General features: G+C 34.4%; 1 protein-coding gene across 2 annotated transcripts in view; it reads left to right on the forward strand.

Moving 5' to 3' along the window:
- LOC117108062 (ras-related protein Rab-27A-like) overlaps nt 1-7,891 on the forward strand; it is a 41,914-nt gene that overhangs the window by 3,654 nt on the left and 30,369 nt on the right. The window contains exon 1 of one of the 2 annotated variants that reach the window (XM_033249921.1): nt 2,855-2,960. The exons of the other annotated variant lie outside the window; for it this stretch is intronic. The gene's annotated coding sequence lies outside the window, so the exon portion shown is untranslated. Of the gene's footprint in view, nt 1-2,854; nt 2,961-7,891 lie in introns of those variants that run through there. 2 annotated transcript variants of the gene reach the window in all.

Consider the following 7,891-nt stretch of genomic DNA (forward strand, 5'->3'; position numbering starts at 1 on the left):
AGTAACTGTGAAATACACTTTGTTTTGATTCTAGGGAGAGATATTCTTTGTTGCAATAATCAGTGATGTTTAACTAATGAGTGCGTTACAGTATTACAGTGAGTGAATAAGCTAGCCCTTTAGGCGAGACATTCATTACTGTGCGGTATATACTTGGCTTTGCAGCCTGTCCCCCACAGATAATGTTGATGGTAATTAAAATGCATTGAGTAAAAGCATCAATCTTATTACTGAACTTTTTACATCGCTACATAGGACCACACCATAGGACCTGAAATGAGGGCCTACTGTACAGTATGAGCTCCATTTAATACTGTAGTTTCCTTACTTCTACATATACAGTACCACTTTTACTGTACTGTACTCAAATTGGGATGGTAATGCGAGTACCACTTTTACTGTACTGTACTCAAATTGGGATGGTAATGCGAGTACCACTTTTACTGTACTGTACTCAAATTGGGATGGTCATGTGAGTACCACTTTTACTGTACTGTACTCAAATTGGGATGGTAATGCGAGTACCACTTTTACTGTACTGTACTCAAGTGGATGGTCATGTGAGTACCAATTTTACTGTACTTTATAGTGGGATGGTAATGTGAGTACCACCTTCACTGTACTGTACTCCAAGTGGGATGGTAATGTGAGTACCACTTTTACTGTACTGTACTCCAAGTGGATATTCATGTGAGTACTGTACCACTTTTATTGTACTGTACTCCAATTAGGATGGTCATGCGAGTACCATTTGTATTGTACTACTACGTGTATGGACAATATAGGTAGATGGTATTGTGCATATCATTTTTTTTAGAAGTGGGATATCATATGAATACCACTAGTGGAATGGTCATGTGAGTACACTTTTACTGTTTTAAAGTAGAATCATGTGAGTACCACTTTTTATGTTTTAAAGATGGTCATGTGAGTACTCTCTTACTGTTTTCATTCATATATTTTATTTATTGTAATTGTACAACAAAATGAATACAGTGAAATTGAGTTGGCTCATGCAAAGCAAGTGAAAAAAGGATAAGATAAGACTAGAAATTGCAAATTGCAAGTGAAGTGCTGCGAAGTACAACTGCATATATATGTTCTTCGAACAAAATTATTTATGCGAGTCAAGTGAAAATAACGAATAATAAAAATATAACAAATAATATGAGACACGACCCATTGTCTATATTAGAACAGCATTGGTACCGTGTACAATAGTGTTTTGCTGCAGCGACATCTCGCTGCTGCTGGCGATGACTCGCTGCTGGCGAATCGATCTGCGCATATGTATAAAATGTTATTTATTACCGAAAACACTGTGTATGCCAGTCTACAACAAGCGTCGCCTAAATGTAATAATTAGCACGTTGAAATAGGCTAGCAAATAAGTTTAACTGGGTTCGTAAATAATATTGGCCTCAAAATATTGTGGCTGAGACATGGGCCGATTGAATGTAGAAATAGGAAACCTAGAAATATAGTAAAAACGCTGAATAGTAATACTCCAGCGTCGCGACATGCGGACGTTGGTACGGGTAGGGTAGTCTTCAAACGTCGCCTAAATTGATTTTACCCGGCAGAACGAAAGAAGGAAACTCAGCTTTTCAGTTGTCTTAGGCGCTCGTTTTTTGACAAACAATGACCTTTCAGAGGTCAAATTGCTGTCAAGAATATGAATTGGCTGCTTCGAAGCAATAAGATACACATCCAAGTAGGAAATTCAGTTCTCGCATTAAAATACAATTGACAGTAACAAATTAAAACAATGATCAAATATAATAAAATATAATAATTACAATGTAAAAGAGATATCAAACAGCAACCATTAAAACATTAAAATCTCCAAAACATCATTGCGGCATATGTGGGCTGCTGGCGGCCTCGGTCTATCACTCCGAACAATCTTTGAGTCAATAATTTTAGAGTGAAGAAGATGGTCATGAGTTACTGTTTCTACTGTTTAAAAGTGGGATGATCACATGAGTAGCCTACCACTTTTACAGTGTACTTGACTAATGTAGGATGGTTATTTTAGTACCACTTTTACTGTACTGTTTTACTTGAGTGGGATGGTCATGTATTGTACTTGAGGGTCCAGTTTAAGGGTCTACTGTATTCAAAAGAATAACAAATTACAATTAAATGGATTTTTTTTTACACTCAAAGTTTAATTGTAAGGTTATAATTTACTTTAAATTTAAATACAAATTAAGCAATTTAAATAGGGAATTGAAATTATAAACTTGCAATTTTTGTTTTAGGCCCTATCAAAATATTATTAGTTTATCACCCTACCTGGGCAGGAAAAGTGATGAGGGAGGGAGGCTTTTTTAATATTTTTTATTTTGCTAAAGCCAAATATAACCCTTGGTTTGTTTGCTGGTGCATTGATATTCAAAGTAAAACATGATTTAGATAATGCAAACAATATCTACTAACTATTTTATAAAATAAATGAAAAAAATAAAGAAATAAAATTAAAAAAATAAATTTAAAAAAAAAAATTTTTTTTTTCAAAATTTTTTTTTTTCAAAAATATATATTTTTTTCTAGTACCATAGAAGGCATGTGCGCGAGGGTGATAAATTAATAATTTTTTTTATTGGGCCTTAGCATGAATGACACAGCTTTAAAATTGATTGTATTTCCTATTGTATCACCATTATTTCATTAAAAAAGTATATTTACTTGTTTCTAAACTGATTTACAAAATAGAACAATGCTATTTTTTAGTTGCTGATAAATGTGATGGTGGTAGGATTTTTCCATGCAATTTGCTAGTCTCATTCATAAAACTGACCCAGTAAAAGTTAATGCTTACAGTAGATTGGGTTTTATGGTTTATCTTCAGCATGCCACTCCTTGAAAGTCTGTTTACTTGCTAAAGTCAAGGTAATTTCCTGAGCTGATAGGACTGCTTTCCAAGCCATTTCTGAGGAGATTTTAGCTTCTAAAAAGTAAGTAAATAGGAACAGAAGTAAACTTGATTGCAGTATATGTAATTGATTGTGTAATTTAATAGTGGGGATGGCATAGTAATTAGTTCAGTGGTGTGTAGAATCTAAAAAAATAGAAGATTGTTACTTTAAAGTAAATCAAAATTACTGTAGAATAAATTTATAAAACATTGTAGCCTATAAACAGTTGACAGTAGTTTTTGTTTTTTTTTGTTTTTTTTAACTGTAATTGCCTTTACTAAAATATTGGTTTATACTGTAGTACCATGACATTTTTCATATTTTTCCATGCTTTTTTTGTAATATTACTATACCCTGTAGCTCTGTAGAATGTTAGCAATTCCGATGGTCACTGTTTTGAATCATAGTGCACAGTACTCCACTTCATACCTTTATTTACATAGGCAGTTTATTTCTATTCTTAATTGATTCTATGATTATTTTCCACTGTAGGCCTAGAAGCCATCTATATGCGCACACTTGATCTACCTTTTGAATCCTACTGTAGGTTTACAGTAATAGTAGGCCATGTTTTCAGGGGAATGCATTATTACAATGCTGCTGTGCATGTAGATAACAACTATTGTCCACAATGCATTTAAATACAACAATATAAAAGAGATGTGTAAGTAAAAGGACGTCAAACCAAGGTTACTATACAGTATGTCACTGTACTGTATACTTAAAAAAACAAATATTTTCTTAAAGATTAATTTTTTGTGAACTTTTTATTGAGGCTTACGACCTCTGATGTCACTGTTGTAGGTAGGTATTGATGGATGCAACTTTCAGAAGTGAAATAAACTCAACAATAATAGGTAGGAAGATCCCATTTTATGCATAAAAATTGCAAAATTGGCAGAGTAAAAAAGGCTTCACTCAGCAGTTTGCTAAAAAGTTTGTAACTAAGTTACAGTATACAGTTTACTGTAGTACTATACCTTAGGTAAGGAAATTATAGCAATATTAAAATTCTACATGGACTCCCACAATATTGTAAAGTAGGTAAAAATACTCCAAACATTTCCCCTCACTGCTCAGACCAAATGTCCCCATACTGTCTGTATGACCTCCCCTCACTCTTCCCGCCCCAACTCTTCCCTTTCCCACTCTTTCCTCCACACTTTTTCAGTGGGGGAGGGGAGGGGTGTGCCTATGAATTCTGTAAAAATAGAAATTCTTACTGATTCCATGATTTAGGCCTACTTGCTACAGTCTGCCCTTAGTTGTTTGCTTTCTTTTATTATAGTGAGTTCTGCATTAATTGAGGTTATTAATTATTAATAATGTCATTGCTGATGATTTATTGTATTTTGACCTTTAATGACCTTGTTGGAAACACCTGTCAATAATGATAATTAAACTGTGTTAAGCTTTACAAACTTTATTAATAAAATTTAATATTTTGTTTAAATAAGTTTAATTAATTATTAAAAATATTTGAGATTTGTTCATTAAAACACAGTAATAAATGTCTGTCTTAGTAGTAGAGTAATGGTAATGCATTTTATTCTCAGTCATGCAGGGGTTCCAAGTTCAAAAAATCTGGTTAAAGCTTTTTTAACACATGAATTTATTTTGATACACACAGTGATATCCATCTAGCACTGACTTCCATGAGACAAGTGATAATAAAGTAGTAAAAACGTGTGGGAGACTCCCACAAATTCCTTGGAGACTTGGGACCCCCTTCTCCCCCGAGTCATTGGATCATTGGAGATTGAATCAATTTACAGTGCTTGGCATCCTGGAGGAATATGGTATTCCATAGACGTACAGCTAGTTGGCACAGTCTTGAGGCTCAGGCTCTGGAACTTGAGGCTAGGTTTTTTGAATACTTTGCTGTGAATTTCGCTTTTGTTCTTGACCAAGGCACTGTTTGCCTCTGTTAACCCGAGAGTATAAATTTGTACCTTGTAGGATCTTGTGGTATTGAGTATATTAATATTGTGCATTGAGTAGAGCAGAACAACTATAGCTGTACTTCCCGGGTAGTAGAAAAAGGGTGCACTGTGTGCCAGTTTGCCAGTGGTGTCCTGAGTGTTAATCGGGCTTAACTGACCAATCACAACATTGCAAAGAATATACGCTTTTCCCCACAATATACACATGTCCCACAAACATAAATTTGCAGTACACTATCTTTTTGTGGGACCTTAGGAATAATGTACAAGGGGCGGGGCTTATAGTAGCGGAAAGGTCCCTTGTTTGTCATCCAGTGAGATGACGTAATAACTCTCTCATATATTTGTCCACTATTCGTTTGGAATAGGTGCAATAAATTTGAGATATTAGTATTAAAATTAGTCCTATATTTAACTCCAAATTACCATTGTAACATGCTTCCAGCATAATACAAGTATTCTATTATTCAATGTTAATGCTGTATCAATGTCAACCATGTTATTCCTGATTTGTCTGACAAACATCAATGTTTTTGCTATTGTTGTTTTTTTTAATTAGTATTATTACTTTTTTATTATTGTTACTTTTTTTTTTTTTTTTAATTATTACTACATCAGTATTGGGCCAGCCATAAATCATTCATTATTCATAATTTATTAACTTCGCTTAGGAGCAAACGACAACATTTACAATCACTTTTCAAAATCAATTCTTAAAGAGTAAAAAGGTTTTTGCTATACTGTAGCTAAATTGCTGTTGTTTTACTTGTTTTTGCTAATATATTGCTGTTGATATTATGCTATGCTTTGTTATTGTTGTACTTACAGTATTATAATTGTTTTTAATTATTGTTTTTATTACTTATGTTATTATTTTATAGTTATGATATTTGACAGGCAAAGAGAGAGTGTTGGGTAGACCATAATCAAAATTAAAGTATATATTTTTATATTTCAATTATATAACATTTTTTATAGTGCAATAGTGCTGCGGTTTACAGCCGCTTTAAATTAATTAGAATGAATCAGAAAGTACTGTAGATGAGGCTACTGTAGGGTAAACAATAGTAACAAGAAAGCACTGCCCCTGTAAACTACTCATTTACTTACGAAGCCAAGATTGATGTTTCTGCAAATGGTACATATTATTAGGGAAAATCCATATTTTTCTCTTTTCATGGTTATTATTGGCAACACATAACACAACTCACAAAAATGCTATTATGTATGCAAAAACGACCTTCATTGTCGTAAAATTGATCTACCTGCATAAGAAATATCTGTCTTGTTTACAAGCATCAAGTCAAAATGTCATTCTGTATTAAGTAATTTGTGAATTACAGTAGTATCAAGACATTCAAATCTTTGCTCTTGTACCGTTTTAGAACATTGAAAAAATCGGGGATAAGTGGAATTTGAATCAAGAATAATCTTGAATTTTGGGATGAAAACTGATTTTTTCTATTGGGTAATTGTTAATGAACTTAAGGCACCTTCACTCAGGTTTGCATGAATTGTAATATCGAGGTGGTCACTCCTTTGACCTCTGGGTACCTTTACTTCGGCTGTGTTTCTGCAGTACTTATTACCCGATAAATTATCGGAAAGCAGCCATTTTGTTACTTTTTGCTATGGAAACAGGGCCCAAAGTTTCCGATAAATTATTGGATGAGAATAAGTAACAGGACAACTGAAATACCTTCAATGTTATATATACCAGCAAAAGACACCAACAGAAAGAGTAGCGATCACAGGCAGAACTCTCCTCTTTACAAATTAGTCAAATGAAGTACCATTTTAACAGTACATTTGCAGAGTATAAGACTCTTAATACCAAACGATTTCTTGGCCTATCCATCTCGTGCAAATAATGGGTCTAACCAGGGTCACCTGCTAGGTCAACAAAATGGATGTTTGGATGTTGAACAATCAATCAATCAATCAATCGTTCCATTTATTATGGTGCCACATTGCAACACAACACATTGCAGTTTGGTGCATAATTTTGCATGAAGGGATAAAATATTTTGAGGGGATTTTAAGATAATTTATCAGGGAAATTATCAGAGAAATTATCGGAGAAATAGTGCAGAAACACAGCCTTAGTCGTACAGTATGGGCTAGAATACAGGGAGTCGCATTGACCAGGCACCATCACTCACTCATGTTTTATGCACTACTGTACCTGTAGTTTTCAAGGGGTTATACCTGTACTGAATAAAACAGCTTCTCTCAGCCATGTTTGTATCAATATTTTAGCATACTGGAGTCACTCTGATTGGCCAGCATTGTCACTCAGTATTGTTTGTAGCTATACTTACACACGGCAGCTAGCAGTTGCAGGATCCAGATAAATAACATGCACTCATGAATGAAATCTCTGATCCAGATCAAGAAGATGTTCATGGGATCACTGGCCAATATTATTATTTTGTTGTACTGTAATTATTTAGAACTATTATTACTGTATTACCTTACTATTCTGACTATTTTATTTTTTTTTGCTGCGAAGCAGCCAATTCATATTCTTGACAGCAATTTGACCTCTGAAAGGTCATTGTTTGTCAAAAAACAAGGGCCTAAGACGACTGAAAAGCGGAGTTTCCTTCTTTTGTTCTGCCGGGTAAAATCAATTACTTTAGGCGACGTTTGTAGACTAACCTACTCGTACCAATGTCCGCATGTCGCGCTAGCCTTATCCTACTCTAGGCCTAGACTAGCTAGGATGGTAAAGGCCTACTGTAGCCTTGAAGGGACGAAGGTCCTAATGAAAAGCAACGTCGCTCTTTGATAGCTAACATTGTCTATTAAACATCACAATAATTCATTATTAGACCTATAGTTGTTTTTTGAATTGTGCTCCACAAATCTCAGCCGATACCTCACACAACTCGTTAACGTCGCATATCTATTATTGTCGTGACGTCATGGCTCGCTGGCTCACACTTGTGATATGTCTCGCACTTGTGATCAAATAACACGCTGGCTCGCACTTTGGCAACACTCTTTGGTAGATGTGTATAAGAG

This window comes from Anneissia japonica, unplaced genomic scaffold (genome assembly GCF_011630105.1).
Source record: "Anneissia japonica isolate Jap-2015-1 unplaced genomic scaffold, ASM1163010v1 scaffold287960_len3192837_cov198, whole genome shotgun sequence".
NCBI lineage: Eukaryota > Metazoa > Echinodermata > Crinoidea > Comatulida > Comatulidae > Anneissia > Anneissia japonica.